General features: G+C 42.3%; 1 pseudogene across 1 annotated transcript; it reads right to left on the reverse strand.

Moving 5' to 3' along the window:
- Window positions 1-9,078: 9,078 nt before the first annotated feature.
- On the reverse strand, window positions 9,079-11,449 carry LOC147419771 (11S globulin seed storage protein Ana o 2.0101-like; annotated as a pseudogene). Its single transcript, XR_015187155.1, has 5 exons — window positions 11,047-11,449; window positions 10,760-10,956; window positions 10,124-10,511; window positions 9,655-9,894; window positions 9,079-9,494 (listed from the first exon to the last, which is right to left on the reverse strand). The product of XR_015187155.1 is annotated as an 11S globulin seed storage protein Ana o 2.0101-like (transcript).
- Window positions 11,450-19,991: the final 8,542 nt, after the last annotated feature.

Consider the following 19,991-nt stretch of genomic DNA (forward strand, 5'->3'; position numbering starts at 1 on the left):
CCATTGACATCGCACAACTAGAGGCTGCAGAGAAGCCAAAGTTGAGTCGTACCGTAAGGAGACGACAAAATCGAGAGTTAGCTCAACAACAAAAGGAATCGAAAGTGAAATCACAGTCCACAGAACAACATGACCCCACAGACTTACACTCTGCACCTGAACATTTCAAATCCTACACCACAGAGGAACGTAAGGTTGTGTATACAAAGTCTCAAAGAAAATCTATCGATGGAAGCAATGGAGTCTATGATGGTCCAGCGATAGTTAAGGAAATAGAGTTAGCAGACCCAAGAGAAGAGTCCAAACCTGTTTTCATTGCCCAAGATCTGACAAAGACTAAGGAGTGTGTACTAAAAGAAATTCTCAAGGAATTTAGGGATATATTTGCCTGGATATATCATGATATGAAAGGTGTTCCACCTTCCGTGGTGCAACACATAATCCCCATGAATAGCACGGCTAAACATGTTCAGCAACGACCCTACCCAATGAATCCTAAATATGCAAAAATCGTTCAAGAAGAGATTGAAAAGCTTGTGAAATGCGGATTCATATACCCTATTGAGCACTCAGAATAGGTGTCTCCAATAGTGATTGTGCCAAAAAAGAACGGGAAAATCAAAGTGTGCGTGGATCTCAAAAAGATCAATGCCTCCACTAGGAGGGATCATTACCCCTTGCCATATTCAGAACATGTGCTTGAAAGAGTTGCAGGGAAGGAAGCTTATAGCTTTTTAGATGGGTACTCTGGCTACAATCAAATCACAATTGCGCTGGAGGACCAATCTAAAACAGCCTTTATAATCGAATTTGGAGTGTTCGCATTTCGTGTTATGGCTTTTGGCTTAACCAATGCCCCTGCTGCTTTTCAAAGATTAATAAACACTGCTTTTAGAGAATATTTGAGGGAATTTTGCAAAGCTTTCTTAGATGACCTTTGTGTTTATTCCTCTTGGAAAGAACATCTATCATGCTTACAAAAAGTGTTTGAGAAGTGCAGATTGTATCGCATCTCCTTAAACCCTTTCAAATGCCAATTTTGGATTAAACATGGAGTCATTTTAGGGCATATAGTGTCCAAAAATGGGATTTCCATAGATGACTGGATTATAGACTCAGGGGCATCACTTCATGTGTCTCCAAACAAGGAGTGGTTTACTTCTTATGTGACCACTAAAGATCATGTTCGGCTAGGCAATGGGCAGACATGTGAGATCTTAGGCGTTGGAGATGTTCAATTGAAGTTTCAGAATGGCTCTTCTTTCACGCTGAAGAATGCGAGACATGTTCCCGCAATTACAAAGAGCTTGATCAGCACAGGTTTACTTGATGATGCTGGCTACGTCACCACTTTTGGACAGAACATGTGGAAGATATCCAAGGGTTCTATGACAGTAGCACATGGAGTAAAGTCTGGAGGACTTTACATGATTTATGTATCAAATGTCTCTAAAAATGTAATCAATGTAACCGAGCAGCCGAACGTTTCTTTGTGGCATAGCCGGTTAGGACATATGTCCAAGAAGGGAATGGAAATCTTGTCTCGTTCTGAATTTTCATTTAATGATTTTGAATTCTGTGAACATTGTCTGTATGGTAAGCAAAAAAAGCAGCCACATAAGCATAGAAGCAGTAGAAGAGATACACAGTTGGCACTTGTTCATAGTGATTTGTGTGGACCTATGCCTAACCTATCTCTAGGGGGAGCTTCTTACTTTATGACATTTATAGATGATTACTCGAGGAAAGTATGGGTTTACTTTCTCAAGCACAAGGATGAAGCGTTTAGTGTTTTCAAAACGTTTGTGACACTTGTGGAGAATCAGAGTGGCAAGAAGCTTAAATGCTTACGCACTGACAATGGTGGAGAGTATGTTTCAAAGGCCTTTCAGAACTTTTGTGAGTCAAAAGGTATAAAACGTGAACTTACTGCTCCTTACAATCCTCCTCGGTGTTGCTGAGAGGATGAATAGGACCATACAAGAGAAGGTCAGAAGTATGTTGTCTAATGCACAGCTGCCAAATGGGTTTTGGGCTGAAGTTGTATCAACAGCTGTTCATCTTGTAAATAGATCTCCTAGCAAGGTTTTGCAGAAGGATTCAGTGCCAGAGATGGTATGGTCAGGAAAGGTGCCCTCATACAAGCATCTAAGAGTCTTTGGCTGTGAGGCATATACTCACGTTCCAAAAGAATTTAGGAACAAACTTGAGCCAAAGAGTAGAAAGTGCATCTTTCTAGGCTATGGTAATTCTGGTGAGATGGGGTACAAACTTTGGGATCCCGAATCCAGAAAGGTTGTCCGCAGCAATGATGTTCACTTTAATGAATCCAAATATCATTCTAAACCAGAGAGGGTTGAGGAGATTAGAAGAGTTGTCTTCCAAGAAGATGGACCTGCACGTGCAAGACAAAATGTCAGGGCTCAAGAGGAGCAAGGACAGGATAGATTGGAACCACAGGTTGTGGCTGAGCCTGAGCCACCTATTGTGCGTAGATCTGGACGTGTCACGCGACCTCCTGATAGGTTTGTTCCATCTATGAACTATGTCATGTTGACTGATTGCAATGAGCCTTCATGTTACAAGGAAGCAGTGCAAATGAAGGACTCCGGGAATTGGCAATTGGCCATGCAGTCAGAGATGACAGCTCTGCATAAAAACTAGACATGGAAGCTAGTTAAATTACCACGGGGCAAAAAGGCTCTACCTTGTAAATGGGTTTACAGGTATAAGATCACCGCTCATGATAGTCAACCAAAGTACAAAGCAAGGCTTGTTGCCAAGGGCTTTAAGCAAGAACAAGGCATTGGCTTTGATGAAGTCTTCTCTCCGGTGGTCAAGATGACTACATTGAGATGCTTTCTTGCATTGGTTTCCATATTAGATTTAATGTTGCACCAAATGGATGTCAAGACAGCGTTCTTGCATGGTGATTTAGATGTGGAAATTTACATGCAGCAGCCAGAAGGGTTTGTTGAGAAAGGCAAGGAAGATTGGGTATGCCAGTTGTTAAAGAGTCTTTATGGCTTAAAACAATCACCGAGGGCATGGTACCATAAATTCCACAAGTTTATGCTTTCTCAAGGCTACAAACGTAGTGAGTTCGATCACTGTCTATATACAAAGAAGGCTAAGGATGGCAGCTGGATGATCCTTATTTTGTATGTGGATGACATGTTGATTGCTGGCAAGCACTTGGAAGAAATTTCAGCTTTGAAGTCAAAGATGGCAAAATCGTTTGACATGAAAGACATGGGTGAGGCAAGTCATATACTTGGTATGCGCATTGAGAGAGACAGATCAAAGAAGTTGATTTGGTTATCTCAAACAGAGTATATTGACAAGGTTTTGCAACGTTTCAATATGGAGAAGGGAAAGGCACTGAGTGTTCCATTGCCACCATATGTGAAACTTAGCAAACAAGATTGTCCTGTGTCTGAGGAAGAACAGGCTGAAATGGATAAGATTCCATATGCGTCTGCAGTGGGTAGTTTGATGTATGCAATGATTGCTACTCGCCCAGACATTGCATTTGCAGTGGGAGTAGTAAGTCGATACATGTCAAACCCAGGCAAGAAACATTGGGAGGCAGTGAAAGAAATATTGAGATACCTGAAAGCTACAAAGAGTATGCGTATATGCTATGGGAGTCAGGAGCTAAGTATAAAGGGTTTTACAGACTCAGATTATGCAGGTGACTTAGACAACCGAAGGTCTACGTCAGGGTATGTCTTTACATTGGCTAGTGGAGCAGTATCATGGCGTTCTAGATTACAAGATTGTGTTACTCAGTCTACTACAGAGGCTGAATATATTGCAGCATCAGAGGCATGCAAAGAATCAATTTGGCTTAATCGACTAGTAACAGATTTGGGAATCAAAGAAGAGATGCCTGTGTTATATTGTGATAGTCAAAGTGCTATACAATTGGCTCGCAATCCAGTTTATCACTCAAAGACAAAGCATGTGGATGTGAAGTATCATTTCATCAGGGAAATGCTCGAGGATAAGCAACTTCAGCTTGTCAAAGTTCACACCACAGAAAATCCTGCTGATCTACTTACAAAAGGACTTCCCTCAGAGAGCTTTGCGCATTTTTGCAAGCAGATAGGTGTAGGGTAGTACATCACTTCTCTACATCCCTTGTATATTATCTTGTATAGTAGCTTCTCTCACACTTAAAGTACCACATTGGACTTTAAGTGGGAGGTTGTTGGGGTATAAAGTCCAATGTGGTCGCCCAGGTAAGTGGGCGGGCCGCCAGGTATGTACACATATTCTTTTGTAAAAACCTAATAAGAACTCACTATGCTCTACACATTACAGTAGAGTGAGTTCACCATATCTTCGTGCTCTTCTTCTCGCACCCTCTCTCGTGTCGCACTTCCGCTCGTGCTCCTTCAATTGTCACATGAAAAAGGAGAGGCTACTCTTGACTAATCTTAATGAGGGGGGGGCTCTGTGGCCTTATCTTTTGATGATACTGACAAAGTGGTCAAGCTCATGGGTACCACAAGGGTACCAAAAACGGAGGTATGATTTTTGGGGGAAAATATATATATATATATATATATAATTATTTTTTATTTTTATTTTTATTTTTAAAAAAAAATTTGAAAAAAAAAAGTCGGACGTTTTCTTTTCTGCTATAAATAGAGCATCAATGCTCACACTTTAGACATAGAGATTGCCTCTATAGCGCTCACGAAGTGCTACCACTTCTCTCAGAGAGAAGGCGTCCACAAACCACTAAGAGAGCAAAAACTCTAGTGGACTAATAAGGTGTGTATTAATTGAGCATTCAATTAGTTTTAAGAAGGATATGCGTGTATGTGTGCTATCTCTTACTCTAATCTCTCTAATAGATTAGTAAGATTCAATTAGTTATGTGTGTGTGTGTGCTATCTATTACTCTAATCTCTAATAGATTAGTAAGATTCAATTAGCTTTAAGAAGGTTATGTGTGTGTGTGCGCGCTATCTCTTACTCTAATCTCTCTAATAGATTAGTAAGATTCAATTAGTTTTAAGAAGGATATGTGTGTGTGTGCTATTTCTTACTCTAATCTCTCTAATAGATTAGTAAGATTCAATTAGTTATGTGTGTGTGTGTGCTATCTATTACTCTAATCTTCTAATAGATTAGTAAGATTCAATTAGCTTTAAGAAGGATATGTGTGTGTGTGTGTGTGTGTTATCTTTTACTCTAATCTCTCTAATACATTGGTGAGATTCAATTAGCTTTAGAAAAGTATGTGTGTGCGTTCTCTTTTACTCTAATCTTTCTAATGGATAGTAAGATTCAATTAACTTTCGAAAAGATGTGTGTGTATGTTTTCTCTTACTCTAATCTCTCTAAGTATACCTACTCTCTCTAGTTAGTACATCTTCACTATTAACTTATATATTGTTAATTAAAAGTTAATACATAAGAGAACTCATCATATTCTTATTATACATGATGAAATTCTCATTCACCAATGTTATTGTCAATTAGGTTAAATAGAATTTTGAATAATACTAAAAATTGATTTAGTTGAAGTATAGAATTGAAGTTCGAATTGGATTAGAAATGTCATGCATAAAAGTAATGCATTTCTAAAGTTTCACTTGTAATTTACACACTTAATTTTTTATTAATTAAGATTAGCAAATATTTGATGTATAGACATTAGATGTAGAACAACAACACTAAGTTAGAATCCGAGTTGGCGAGGGTTCAAATTACAGACTCTCTTTGGAAACAAGGAGATCACTAGAGAAATTGACCAATTTAAAGTTCTAAGTGTATAACATAAGTGTAGTACAAAAAAAATGGCTCCAAAGCGTGCTCGAACCCAAGGCGCTAATGATCATGAAGCTGGTACAAATAACGGTGAAATCCCTGTGAAAATGCTATGTCTCCACCAATCGGACCAATCGGAGCTATGGTACAGGTTAGCATTGCAGTTTCAAGTTATGCATCATTGCATATCCGAGACCATAGCAATATATTATTTACCTTATGAAAAGAAAACACGGACCGAAACCACGGGGCTTAACCCCAAAAAACTCGTCATATGTTTGACAAGTAGGAAAGATTGTCTGGTTAAATTGGTTGCTATAGGAAAGAATGTTTGTCCAAAACCTTCGGTATGCTTTCTCTCAATTCTCTCTACTTATTAGCGCTGGTATTATGTGGCAGTTGCCGAGGCGTGAGATGACACCCAGGATGGCACCGCTGATGCTGTGGTGGTAGTACACCCAGATTAGCGCAGCTGGATACTGCGGTTTTGTTTTGCCGTGGCGTGAGGATAACGCCCAGATTGGCACCGTTGTTCTTGTGACGAGAGTACGTTTAGATTAGCACAACGAATACTTGTCGAGTGGTATGGGACGCTCATGAGGACAAGGGTTTTTATAAATAATGTATATACCGATCGGACATAATAGCGCGAGTAGAGATTCTTGAGTGAACTTAATCCAAGGGTTATTGGTTTAAAATTGGACGACTTCTTGTTTGACTATTGTTTGTAATAGTGTTTGAAGGCCTGTTTTAACGAACCAGTATCATAAATAAAGTAAAGGAACATGTACGTTTAAACAGTGTGGTAGTAATTAGATAACAAAAGAAGGATGAGTGTGGTGTGGAAAGTGGGAGAATGATACTCCGACGGTATCATTCTATGGACGGGTGGACCTGATGAATCGGGTAACTTTCCAATGCTAGAATTTTTTTTTATTAGTCATAAATCTTAAAAGAGACAAACCTTGGCAGCTATGCTTCTGAAACATGGGGAAAAAAGCGCACAGGTTGGTCACTCTAAGATTTATACTTTTAGGTATAATTGATTATAGATAGTTTTTAGATAGGGTTATGGTGGTCACGCTCCGCCATAGCGAGATAGGACCAATCCTTCACTAACGGTTCATGCCCGTGGCTACGTAGTAGCTAAAGCCATGTCCGTTGGTTTTTCTTTCTCACGATTGGAGACCTATCAAAGGTACTCCGCTCCTCTCAAAAAGGGGCAGGGACCTCACATGAAACATCTCCATAGAAATATAGATTGTTTTATATTGTGCAATACTGCAGATTAACTACCTTTGGAGGTCTACTTCGAGCTCCAAAATCCCCGAATCTCCTCCGATCCAACTTTGATCTAGCTTCTCCGTGCCGGATCTTCCGCCACCAAGCTCGAGCTTCCATCACCGAGCTCCGTTGCTTGTGCGCCTAGCCCGAAAGCCATTGCACAAATATCGATCTCGCCAAGCCGTAGCTTTGATACTAGTTTGAAGTATGCTTTGTGTGGATGCGTGTGCGCGGTGCGGTGCATGTTTAGGGGGAAGGGGACAAGCAAGAACGCAGTGCTGTGTGGGTGGAGGAGACCTTAGTATGAGGGGAGCCCCTTTTTCTTTGGTATGTACGTGAAGAATAAGATATGTACACAGTGCGCGGTCGGACACCAAACGTCCATCACCGGGCAAAGGTGCAACACAACACCTTTACCCCAACAAGAGACATTTACTAGTCATTATTCAGAGGGCCAATAGCCTAGCCTCCGCCAGTTCATACACTCTTGCGATGAAAGTCAGTTGGGGTGCTACCTGCTAGCAGTTATACAACCACAAATAGAGACACAGGGGGGGGGGTTGTTACAATCACAACTTAGCGATTTTTTCTACAGGACCACATGACCTTCCCCACTCCTAGATCCACCGAGGGGAGTGACTTTCTAGCAGGCTAAGATGAGCCGAGCCAAATGACATCTACATGTTACTCGATGCCGATAGATGGAACACACACATGTATACTTTATTTGTCTCATAGGCCGACTTCGACGTCACATGAGGTTAAAATCTCTCTCTCTCTCTCTCTCTCTCTCTCTCTCTCTCTCTCTCTCAGATGTCTTCGATTGTTTCTACTAGAGCTATGCAGACATAGAGAGAACTTGTTGAGGACATCACGAGAGAACCAATGTCAAAGAGAGATCACAAACTTCTTTACACTAGCCCCAGAGGAGCAGTCATCACAACAAATCTCAGACCCCACCCACACCGAAGTTACGCGGATCGATCGAGCCATTGAGCTAGGCAAATCAAGGCAAAGTATCATAGACGGAGGCGGCAACATAGAATCCACGCCATCCTAGCTTGACGTTGGAGACAACCAGGCAAAGTATTGACCAATTTGAGTATTGGCCATGGAGGATATTGATGCGATTCGACAGCGACCGATGAGGGATCTCATCTGATGATTTGTCTCTCTTTTGATCCATCTTTGTTACATCATAAGACGGAGGCGGCAACAGAGAATCCAGGCCATCCTAGCTTGACATGCGAGACAAGTAGGCAAAGTATCGACCAGTTTTGAGTATTGGCCATGGAGGATATTGATGAGATTCGACAGCGACCGATGAGGGATCTTATCTGATGATTTGTATCTCTTTTGATCCATCTTTGTTTCAGCTAACCCATCACCTCTCCATACCTATTTTGTCTTAGTTTCAGTTTTTCCAGTTCTTTGTACTTTTTGTACTCACTGTTATCAGATTCACCAATTGTAACTCCTGGTCTCATAGGTCACTTTAGCCTTTTGAAGAGGTTAATATAACATTTCATTTCTCTCGCGCGCTAGCACTAATGCAAAGGGGACTTGACAGTCATCGATGGGTTAATATTGAAGACCTATAATTAATTGCAGGCAATTGGAAAGCCACATATTAAATAAAAATAGCTGAAACCTCTCCATAGGAATATAGATGGTTTTGTGCCATCCTGCAAATTAACTTCCTTTGCAGGTCTGCTCATTTGTGGGTGCAAACTTTCAACAAAAATATATGCTCTTCCATGTAGCTTGCAGCTTGCATCATAAATCTGAGTTTCTGCGAACGTGTCGGAGGGCCAATGGCAACCAATTAGATAAGATTACTGCTCAAAAAGAGTCTGATCAGTAGCACAAAAAAACATTTCGAGTGACATGCTGTGAATATAAAGTATGCAAAGCCTAATCCACAATTAAGGTTTGCAGAAAACATTTGGAAGTGACAACCCCCCTGCCCCTCTGCATTAAAAAAAACAACTAATTTGAGAAGACTCAGGCTTGAAAAATTGTGGATGATTTTTCTATATATATTCCAAAACTCAGGCTTTGCTGCACGAGTATGTACAAGCAAAATGTAGGCCGGAAGTCAAAAACAAGCTCCTGTTGAAGCTCTTATTTATCTACAGGCACACACCCCACTTCTTTTCTTCATAGCACTTCAAGAGAAGCCACAGCACAAGCTGGCAGCTCGCGTCGATGCTTCCTTCTCTCTTCCTCCTCGCGCCTCCGCCTCTGCTCCTCCTCTGACCGACGCTTCTCCCAGCCACCTCTTCTGGAGGGAGGGAGGGAAGATGACCTCATCCCTGCCGAGTTCTCTGAGCTGCTCTTCATCGACATTGAAGGCAGCGGCGGTGACTTGCTTGGAGATTCCACGGTAGACCGAGTTCTTGCCTGCCAGGAAGGTGGTGTGAGGGCTGCAAAAAACATTCAGGAGGTCAAGGAACAACATTCAGGAGATCAAGGACGCATTAGATGCACTTAAAATGCACTGCATTATCATTCAATACTGTGCAACGACATGATGGCGACGACGACGAAGAGGTGGCGTGATGTCGAGCAATGTTCATAACAAACCTTGATGATGTAACTAGCTTGATCCATTCAAGTCCTTCGTCTCCTGCAATTTTCACTGAAGGGAAGAACTGAGGAATAACTAGCATAGTGCCCTCGCGCACTTCTTGATCAAACACATTCTCCCCGTCACTTGAACTCGCCCGTTCCCTCTGCGCTCGCCACTTGAACTCGCCCGTTCCCTCGAGTGAAGTAGAAAAGTTGGTGCCCATTGCGCACGAAAGAAGGGGCCATCATTGCATTCTGATGGAAGCCAGAATCCAACATCAGACTATTTTAACCTTTATTCATCATCTTATAATCTTTAAGTAATCAATGGCTGTCCTAATTTAAATTAATGAAGCAAGCATAAGAAAAAGTTTCTTTTAACCTTTATTAATCATCATCTTAAATCTTTTAAGTAATCAATGGCTGTTCTAATTTAAATTAATGGAGCAATAAGCATAAGAAAAAGTTGAAAGTTGAAAATTACCATCTCCAAGGACACCTTTACCGCGCTAAATCCAATCTGATGCAAAGCGGGCAGCTTATGGCAATTGACTCTATTGAGAGCACCGCCGTTCTTTACGTAGAAGTCCGGAAGCTCATCCCTTATGCTGTACTTGAGCTCCTCAAAGTAGGAAGGGCCTGAAGTTTCCTTGAAGGCGTTTCTCTCTCTCTTCCTCCTGTTCCTCTCTCCGGCTGCGCCGCTCGGGTATCTGTGGAAAGTGGATCTTTTGCTTCGCTTTCACAATGCCCGCTTCATGTTGGTGCTCAAGGAGAGACTGGATTGTTTGCTCGTCGACACGGAGGGTGTCTTTGCTGAATCCATGAAGCACAGATCCAAACCTGGCCTGTTTGCTACCAGCAAGTCCAAATTGCTGCATACAAAAGTTACACATTCTTATCACTTCATCACTTTTACCAAAAGTAAATAGCATTGAGCTCTTTTTACTATTAAGTACATGTAATAACTTTGATTCCACTTTTACCAGTAGTAAATAACTAATCATGTTTGAATAAATAACTAATCATGTTTGAATTTTATGTTTGAATTAAAATTCATTCACATGCAGAGCTCATATAGCACTGGCAAACGATTAAGTGCATGCACGGGGTTTGTAATTACATGAAAGCGCCCGGGGTTTGCTCCATAGCTGGTATCGCCTGCGTATAGAACGCGGTGACGCTCACTGCCGTCATTATACCACCAGTAAACAGTGCCCTTGGGCAGCGCAACCACATCCCCCCGCTGCACTTTCCGAATATAAGTTCGCCGATACTCGCTCTCAGCACCGGGGATGACGGCGCCCATTTTACCGCACCCTGCACCGCAAATTACAATTACCATTCAGCAAGAGCTAAGCAAGAGAGACACCATTAATCACAAACTACAAAGGTAATATCAAAATGCACCTTGCAAAACGTAGGCAATCTTGTCCGCATCCGTATACTGTGGCACCAGCAACCCATTCTCTTCCAGCTCAAGCTCCGCTATGCCCACATGCGCGTTGCGAATGGCATCGATCTCTTCACTCCAAACACGAAGCCGTCCCCCCTCTGACTGAAGCTGGTCACGAGGCCGTCCCAGCTCGATTTGAGGATGGCTGCGCTCTTCTTCCTCCTCGCGGCCACGATGACTGCGTCTTCCCCTTTCCCCTTCCTCACGCTCACGAGGCTCCATCTCCTCCCTGCGACCACGACCACCACCGGCCTCGCGAGAGGCAAAGCTGGAGGTGATCAAGAGACCAAGGAGAAGAAGAAGACTAACTACTAGCTGCCCTGCACGCGCCATAACTACAACTCTAGTGGGCACTCTGCTTCACCTAGCTAGCTATACACATGAAGAAGCAAGAGTGCAGTGGACGCCTTTTATAGTAGCGCGCAGCTGGAAGATGAGTTTGGAAAGAGCATGCTCGCAGTGTCGAGACGCGGCCTCTACGCCCGCGCAAGCTCCTCTCAATTTGGAAAAGTCCGCTCACATGCAACTCCAACACGCAACACTAAAACTCAAATTTGCCTTTTAATATAATTATTAATATGTGACGTGTATTATACTGTGACGTGGTGCCTAGTCAGCCGCCTCATCAGAAAATTTTAGGGCAGTTTTGCATGGGCATAGTTCCACCCAGCCTGCCAACGTCAGCAAACGAAGATTGCAAGACCCAACTCTGCCGAAATCGGCAAAGTGGGCAAACCCTATCTTCTACCCCCGCCTCGTAGATTGTTGAAGAGTCCATGCACAGAGCTGCTTCTAGTCGTTAAACGCAACACGCCAAAATTGCTTAAGGGCTACAAGGGCTCTACCCCAACTCGTGCGAACGTGCCTCATATAGTTAGGGACACTTACTGCAACATGTATGCTCATTGCTTACCATACTTGGTTGGCCTACGACTTTTTTCTCCAATGAGCCCCCCATTCAAGCATGTAGCCTAATTACAACCATTTGCCCTCGAGCCAAATGGCATGGCCAAGAGCGTCAAAGCAAAATTTTAATGATATGTCATAAAATCTAATATCTAATATCTAACCAACCCAAATGATTTTCTCATATTAAATTGATCACTTAATGTGGGAGAATAAACGGGAACAAGTGTTAAGATATAGACATGTGCTTATAGATCTATATAGCCACGGGGCCAATGGTAAAGGGGCCCAAATGAGAGATGTTCTAAAAAAAAGCAAGGCTAACAAATGGAGCATAAGACCTTAGGGTTAGCTTCATTGAAGACATGCAATAATGTGTGTAAGAGGCCTTTGACCTTAGGGAAGCTAGGGCTGAGCTTGAGGCGCGGGAACCCGACCCAGCACGAGGTGCTTGTCCTTCTTGTCATGCTTGATGATTGAGGTGCTTGAAATGCTTGAGGTGCTTAATTATTGAGATGCTTGAGGTGCCTGACATGCTTGAGATGCTAGGGTTGCACTTAAGGTGAGAACCTAGCCCAAGCTTAAAGTGCTTAACGGCCAAGCTTGTGGTGGGAACTGGGCCTGTGTATGAGGGGCTTGAGGTGTCAAAAAGTCAAATATTCAATCTCTACAAGGAGGGGGCGAGCCCTACATGAGGGGGGATGAGAGAGAACACCCACACACTTACACAAGGCATGCATAGTACAAATAAAGCAAAAGGGACACTTGTCAAGTTCCTCCTCATGTTGCCCTCATGGTGTGCCTGAAGCCTATTGGTTGGCCACCCAAGGGTTCAATAATAATTTAGGAGATTTAATTAAATGATTTAGCATTTATCTAGCCCTCTCTCTCAAAGGGGAAAGGGGGACACTTGTCTCAAGGCTACCCTTGCTGCTTGTAATGCCTCCTGCTTGTGATTGGCTAGGCCTGGAGGGGTCCAATGAGCTTCAAGTATGAGCTACAAGGGGGGGTCGACCCAAGCAAGCGAGGGGGTTTCTTAGGGGGTATACTCACCCACACACACTCACAAACACTCTCATTGTGTGCTATGCAAAGTGCAAGAGCTCCCTCTCCTTCTCCAAGCAAGTAGAGGTTGAGAGCCTACACCAACACTCTTGGATATGGAGTGCAAATCCAACCAAGAGCCATGCTTCAATGCTTAAGCTTGCCATCTCCTTCTTCTTCATTACTATGCTATTATGTATGCTAGAAACAAGAGTTATGAGAAGTGAGGAACTAATTCTTTCTCCTACGAAATGTTTCTTCTTCCTCTTCCTCTTCCCTACCCTCATTCCCTGCTAGCTCTCTCCACCTTCGAAGGTGTTTGAGGTCTTGGGACTGAGGCTTGGGATAGTTAAAGCTTTCTTCAAGTTTATGTTATGTTTGTGATGCATGAAGCTTTCCATCTTCATTGCATCACCTAGGTCACAAGGAACACAAAGATTGTATTGTAACAAGTCTCTCTTAATGGGAGAAATCATAATACAAATGCCTATTGGAGGGGGGACCGGATCCACATAAATCCAGTCCTCAACTGTTCTCTAAATTCTCTCTCTTGCAAAAGTATTTTTCATGCCAAGTTAACTAATTGCTATGATTATGTTGCTATCTTCAATTATGTTCACCCGCTATGCTCACAAAGTCATTTCTCAAAAGTACTCTCATTAATTTCGGCTACTCTCAAATTAAATAGGCCATTTCCATTACATTGGTATCAGAGCATTTGGTTTCTCTTTTCTTGCTTAAGAAGAGAGGTCCTTAAGTAGCCTATAAATGGTTGATGTTGTTTATTATATTAGGGTAAGTGGAACTGGGATCTATTATCGGTTTTGTTGAGCCCACTATGTGGGGGATGGTGCACGCCTCGAGAGATTTGGACTTAATAATGGAGTCTTTTTAGACTTGCCTACGTCTTTACCATTATTGAGCCATAGGAAGTCCGAAAGGAGCTAGCCCTCGGCAGCTCTGCTATGTTAGACCTACTCCTCTACTCTCTATAATTAACCACTTTGAGCCATGGGTGTAGATACTTAAGAGCCGATTTTCAAAGGCTAAGAGGAGTGGCAACTAAGGTTTTAAATTGCCAAAGCATACACTAAGTACATACATAAATTTTGTTAACATGGCTGACAATAATCAAGAGAGTAGAATGAACATTGATAGCTTTGATGTTGCACATGAAGGTGCTAATGATGATGCTCCCATGTTTGTGAATTATCTCGTCACTAGGTTGCAGCAAGCTATGGGCAACCCTGCTTTCCAAGCCGAAGTTACTCAACAACTTCGTGCTTATGGCTGACAATAATCAAGAGAGTAGAATGAACATTGATAGCTTTGATGTTGCACATGAAGGTGCTAATGATGATGCTCCCATGTTTGTGAATTATCTTGTCACTAGGTTGCAGCAAGCTATGGGCAACCCTGCTTTGCAAGCCGAAGTTACTCAACAACTTCGTGCTTATGGAATTTCCCTTCCTCTCCAAGAGGAGAGAGAGCTTAGGAGGCCTCTTGAAGAGACCCCCAAAAGAAGACTCTCTCCCATTCGAGAGGAGGAATCCAAAGAGCAAGAAAGCAATGAAAGTTTATATTCCTCTGAAGATGTGGCTCCACGAAGACAGTGGTCTAGACGATCGTCCACTCCTCCCAAGAGGAAAAGATCAACACATAGTCCTTCTCCTCATCACTCTGAAAGGCAAGAGAGGAAACAAAGGAAGAAAAAGGCTAGGAAGAGGTTACCCTCTTCTCGTTCTTCTTCACCTTCGTCCTCTTCCGATGAAAGTTATTTCGATTCTCCTAGAGAATACAAGAGGGGAGGACATCGCAAATCATTTCCTGCATGGCAAAGGTCACAAAAGCTAAAGAATTTCAAGGAGGGAGGAAAGAGTATCTCTTTTCTCACCTATGATGGCACCTTCGGTGCTACTGACAAAGTGTCGGCCTTCATCCAGCAATTTGATGCAGCCTTTGGAGATGAGGGCTTCACAGAGTCCTCCAAGCTACGCCATGGAGCTATGCACTTCCAAAAATCAGCTCGTCAATGGTGGGCTAGCCTTCGTGGCAATGGTGAAGCCCCAAAGACATGGAAAACTCTATGAGTTTCCATCATGAAGCAATTCCTTGCAAGCGATGCAAAGGACAAAGTGCTTACCGAATGGCGTAGCTTGAAGCTCCTCTCCCATGAGTCTATCCACAAATATGTAGACAAGTTTTGGGATTTACATCTCAAGGCTACTGTCTTTCAAAAGATAGACTTTGCCGAGCAAAGGCAGCAATTCTGTGCGAGATTACCTGAAGAGATGGCCGAATACATCAACTCTCAACGGCCTGGTACTACTATCGAAGTAATCCATCATACCATGGTTGCTTCATGCATCAATTCATCAAGGGGCAAGACGTAATTTCAAGCCCATGGAAAACAAAGACAAAAATGATGCACAGGGGAAAACCAATGTTCAAAATACTTCCCAAGTCGCTTCCAACAACAACAACAATCGGTCCAAGGAGAAGGGAGTTTACAAAGGTAAAAACAAACTCTCTCCTGAAGAGCTTGAAGCTTTTCGCAAGGACCATAAGTGTTTCAAGTGTGGGGAGCAAGGACATGGCTATCGTTCTTGCCCCAAGAAGAATACTCACAATGAGACTCCCAGGGCTTCCACCGTCGAAGCTCCAAAAGAGGATGCTCATTGCAAAGGATCATCACTTGCCTATGCTTGGGGAAAGGTAAGAGAGAAGGATGCCTTCATCTTGTTTGACCCTGGCTATACTCTCAACTTCATATCAATGGAGTTGACCACCAAGTTGGGCATTCAAGCTTTTGAGATGGGAGATATAGTAGTGGCTGATGCAGCTTTCAAGGGACAACAAGCCTCCGTTGCTCCCTTGATTGGGAAGTTGAGGCTTCATGTCCAAACCTATGTCGACAAATAAGACTTCTTCATCTCTCCTCTCCAACATGAGGATGTTATCCTAGGGGCACCATGGTTTGATCGCATGGCTGCCAACATGAAGTTCCCTGAAAGGAGAATATACTTCACCTATAGGGGGAAGAACATGTATATAGATGCTAGTGAGCGTGGTCGCACTATTCCACTTGTAAATCCTCTTGCTTTTGATAAGTCAATGAAGAGCTCAGTTTCTACGTACATGATTTTTGTCAAAGAGTCTCTAAAAGATACTAATGTTTCATCAAATGTAAATGGTAGGAATCAAGAAGAGTTAAACTTGTCTAATTTTCTTAAAGGATTCCAAGATGTGTTCATCGATGATATCCCTATGGACTCACCTCCAAAACGAGGGGATGATGACCATCGCATTGAGCTCCTTCCTGGAAGCTCACCACCTAACAAGTCTCCTTATCGAGTCTCACAAGCTCAACAAGAGGAGATCATGAGGCAAGTACAAGAGCTGGTAGACAAAGGGATGGTGAGGCCTAGTTCCTCTCCCTTTTGTTCTCCAGTCCTTTTAGTGAAAAAGAAAAATGGTACATACCGTATGTGTGTGGACTATCGAGCACTAAACCATATCACTATCAAAAACAGATTTCCCGTACCTCGGGTAGAAGATCTGTTTGATAAGCTACAAGTCTCTACCTACTTCAGTAGGATTGACCTTAAGAGTGGCTATCATCAAATAAGGATAGTGGATGAAGATATCTTAACGACCGCGTTTCGCACAACGTTTGGTCTTTATGAATATCTAGTCATGTCTTTTGGCTTGACTAATGCACCAGCTACGTTCAATCGTTTGATGGAGAAAATTTTTAGACCATACCGCAAATTCACTGGAGTGTTCATTGATGATATCATCATCTACTCCAAGTCTTTGGAGGAACATAAGCAACATCTCCAAGTGATTTTTCAAGCATTGAGGGAGAACAAGCTTTTTCTCAACCAAAAGAAAAGCAAATTCTTCCTTCAAGAGATTCAATACCTAGGTCATATTATCTCTAAAGATGGTATCCAAATGGATCCATCAAAGTTAGAGGTAATAAAAGCATGGCCTAACCCAAGAAATCTACATGAGCTAAGAAGCTTTGTTGGTATGTGCGCATACTATAGACACTTCATAGCAAAATTCTCTCAAGTAGCAGGACCACTACACGACTTAACTAAGAAGAACGTTAAGTTTGTATGGACTGCTAAGGAGAAAAATGCTTTTGAAAAGCTCAAAGAGAAGCTTACTTCCCAACCAGTCCTCGTGCTTCCGAATCTCTCAAAGCCATTTGAGGTCCAATGTGATGCTTGTGGTGATTGCCTTGGAGCAGTTTTGCTTCAAGAAGGGCATGCCATAGCATATGAGAGCCGAAGGCTCAATATTGGTGAACGAGTCTTGGGCATTTATGAGAAAGAGCTTTTAGCTATTCTACATGCCCTATACACATGGAAGCACTACCTACTGGGGACTCCATTTATCCTACGAACCGACCAAAGTCTCAAGTATTTCATGACGCAAACCAAGCTTTCCGACAAACAAATGAGGTGGGAAAATTTTCTTTCGCAATTTAATTTCCATATTGCTCACATAGCTGGTAAGCACAATCAAGTGGACGATGCACTTTCACGACAACCCAAAGTTAATGTGGTGTCTATAGCTACTCACAATGATCTATCCTCTATGATAGATGAGTATGCTACTGACCCTGACTTTAGAGACATAATGTTAGCCCTTGCTTTGGGGAAGAAAGAGGAACCATTCACCTTGCAGGATGGTTATCTTCTCCACGGCAATAGGCTATGTGTTACCCATTCCCTTCATGAGAAAGTTATGTATGAATCCCATGCTCATCCATATGCGGGGCATAGAGGTATTCAACCTACTCTCCGAGGAGTAGAGACGTACTTCTATTGGCCTACCATGAAAGTGGACATACAAGAGTATGTTTCAAAATGTGTAGTGTGCCAAAAGACCAAGTATGATAGAGGGAAGCAACCTCGATTACTCCAGCCATTGCCTATCCCAAATTCACCATGGGAGAGTACATCCATGGATTTCATCTTTGGATTACCCAAGTCTATCCATGGGAATACAGGAATATGGACAATAGTCGACAGGTTTAGCAGGCAAGCCCATTTTATTCCTGTCAAAAAGACTATTAAGGCACATCAAATGGAAACTCTCTTCATATCTCAGATTTTCAAGCACCATGGATTACCCACATCCATCGTGTCAGATAGAGATCCTAGAATGACCAGTAATTTCTGGAAAGGTCTCTTTGAAAATCTAGGAACAAGATTGAATTTCTCTTCGGCCTATCGACCACAAACGGATGGACAAAGTGAGATAGCCAATCTTACGATACTCGATCTACTCAAGACTTATGTTACCAAAGTAGATCAACGCTCACAATGGGAAAAGTACCTACCTCTTGTAGAGTATGCCTACAATATACTGTACATACTTCTACGGAAAAAGCACCTTTTGAGATCATTGAGGGAAGACCTAAAAGTCCCTTGCTACTCAAAGTACATGGGAAGATCTTCGTCGCCGATGAGTATAGCCGTGACCTACAAGAATCTTTTCAAAAGACTAAGGAGGCTATATCCATTTCTCAACAAAGGCAAAAAGCTATTGTTGATAAGCACAGAAGAGCCTTAATGTTCAAAGAAATTGATTGGGTCTTACTCAAGTTTCCTAAGGCTTGATTAAGGCAAACGACGGGCAAAAATCCTACCGGCCATCAAAAGTATTATGCTAAACTAGCAAAAAGATACTATGGTCCTTTCCAAATCTTGAAGCCCATCAATGAGACGGCTTATCAACTCAAGTTGCCCAACCATTGGCTCATACACAATGCCTTTCATGTAAGCCTACTTAAGCCCTACAAAGGAGAGCCACCAACTGAACCAATTATTAAAGACCCTCCCGAAGTTGAAGACCAAGAAGAGGTGCTACAACCCGAAGCTGTTTTTTGGCATGAAGACAAGGTACTACGACATGGTAATATTATCCGACGGTATCTTATTAAGTTCAAAAATTATCCTTTTGAAGATGCTAGATGGATGCAAGGAATACAGCTCAAGGATAGTATGAACCTTGTCAATGCTTACAATGCTACATTAGAGTAAGCAAATGTACAAATTTCTTTTAAATGACTCATGTTTTTGTCTTATAAGACTAGTCATATTTTTAATTGTGCACAAATTAAACTAGTATGCATGCTTAGAATCATGTTTGTGATGACGACGTCTCTCAAACACCAAGTAGAATTTCACTCTACTTTGGGAGAGTGAAATTCTACTCTCCCAAAGTAGAATTTCACTCTACTTTGGGAGAGTAGAATTTCACATGCTTGCGGAAGCTATGTCTCCCAAGCACCAAATGGATTAGTCATCCATCTTGGAAAGATGTTGTAGGGTAAAAAGGGATCCTCTACCCGCTAGGTAAAATTGACTAATGACTAAGGCTATATCTCTTCTACCTCATAGTCGAGGACGACTATGATTTCAAGAGAGAGGTAATGTCATAAATTCTAATATCTAATATGTAACCAACCCAAATGATTTTCTCATATTAAATTGATCACTTAATGTGGGAGAATAAACGGGAACAAGTGTTAAGATATAGACATGTGCTTATAGATCTATCTCAACACAGGGCCAATGGTAAAGGGGCCCAAATGAGAGATGGTCTATAAAAGAGAAAGGCTAACAAATGGAGCATAAGAACTTAGGGTTAGCTTCATTGAAGACCTCCAATAATGTGTGTAAAAGTCCTTTGACCTTAGGGAAGCTAGGCCTGAGCTTGAGGCACGGGAACCCGCCCCAGCTCGAGGTGCTTGTCCTACTTGTCATGCTTGATGACTAAGGTGCTTAATGATTGAGGTACTTGAAATGCTTGAGGTGCTTAAATATTGAGTTTCTTAAGGTGCCTGACATGCTTGAGATGCTAGGGTTGCACTTAAGGTGAGAACCTAGCCCCAGCTTAAAGTGCTTAACGGCCAAGCTTGTGGTGGGAA

This window comes from Adiantum capillus-veneris, chromosome 29, assembly GCF_014529385.1.
Source record: "Adiantum capillus-veneris isolate H3 chromosome 29, ASM1452938v2, whole genome shotgun sequence".
NCBI classification, from domain to species: Eukaryota; Viridiplantae; Streptophyta; class Polypodiopsida; order Polypodiales; family Pteridaceae; genus Adiantum; species Adiantum capillus-veneris.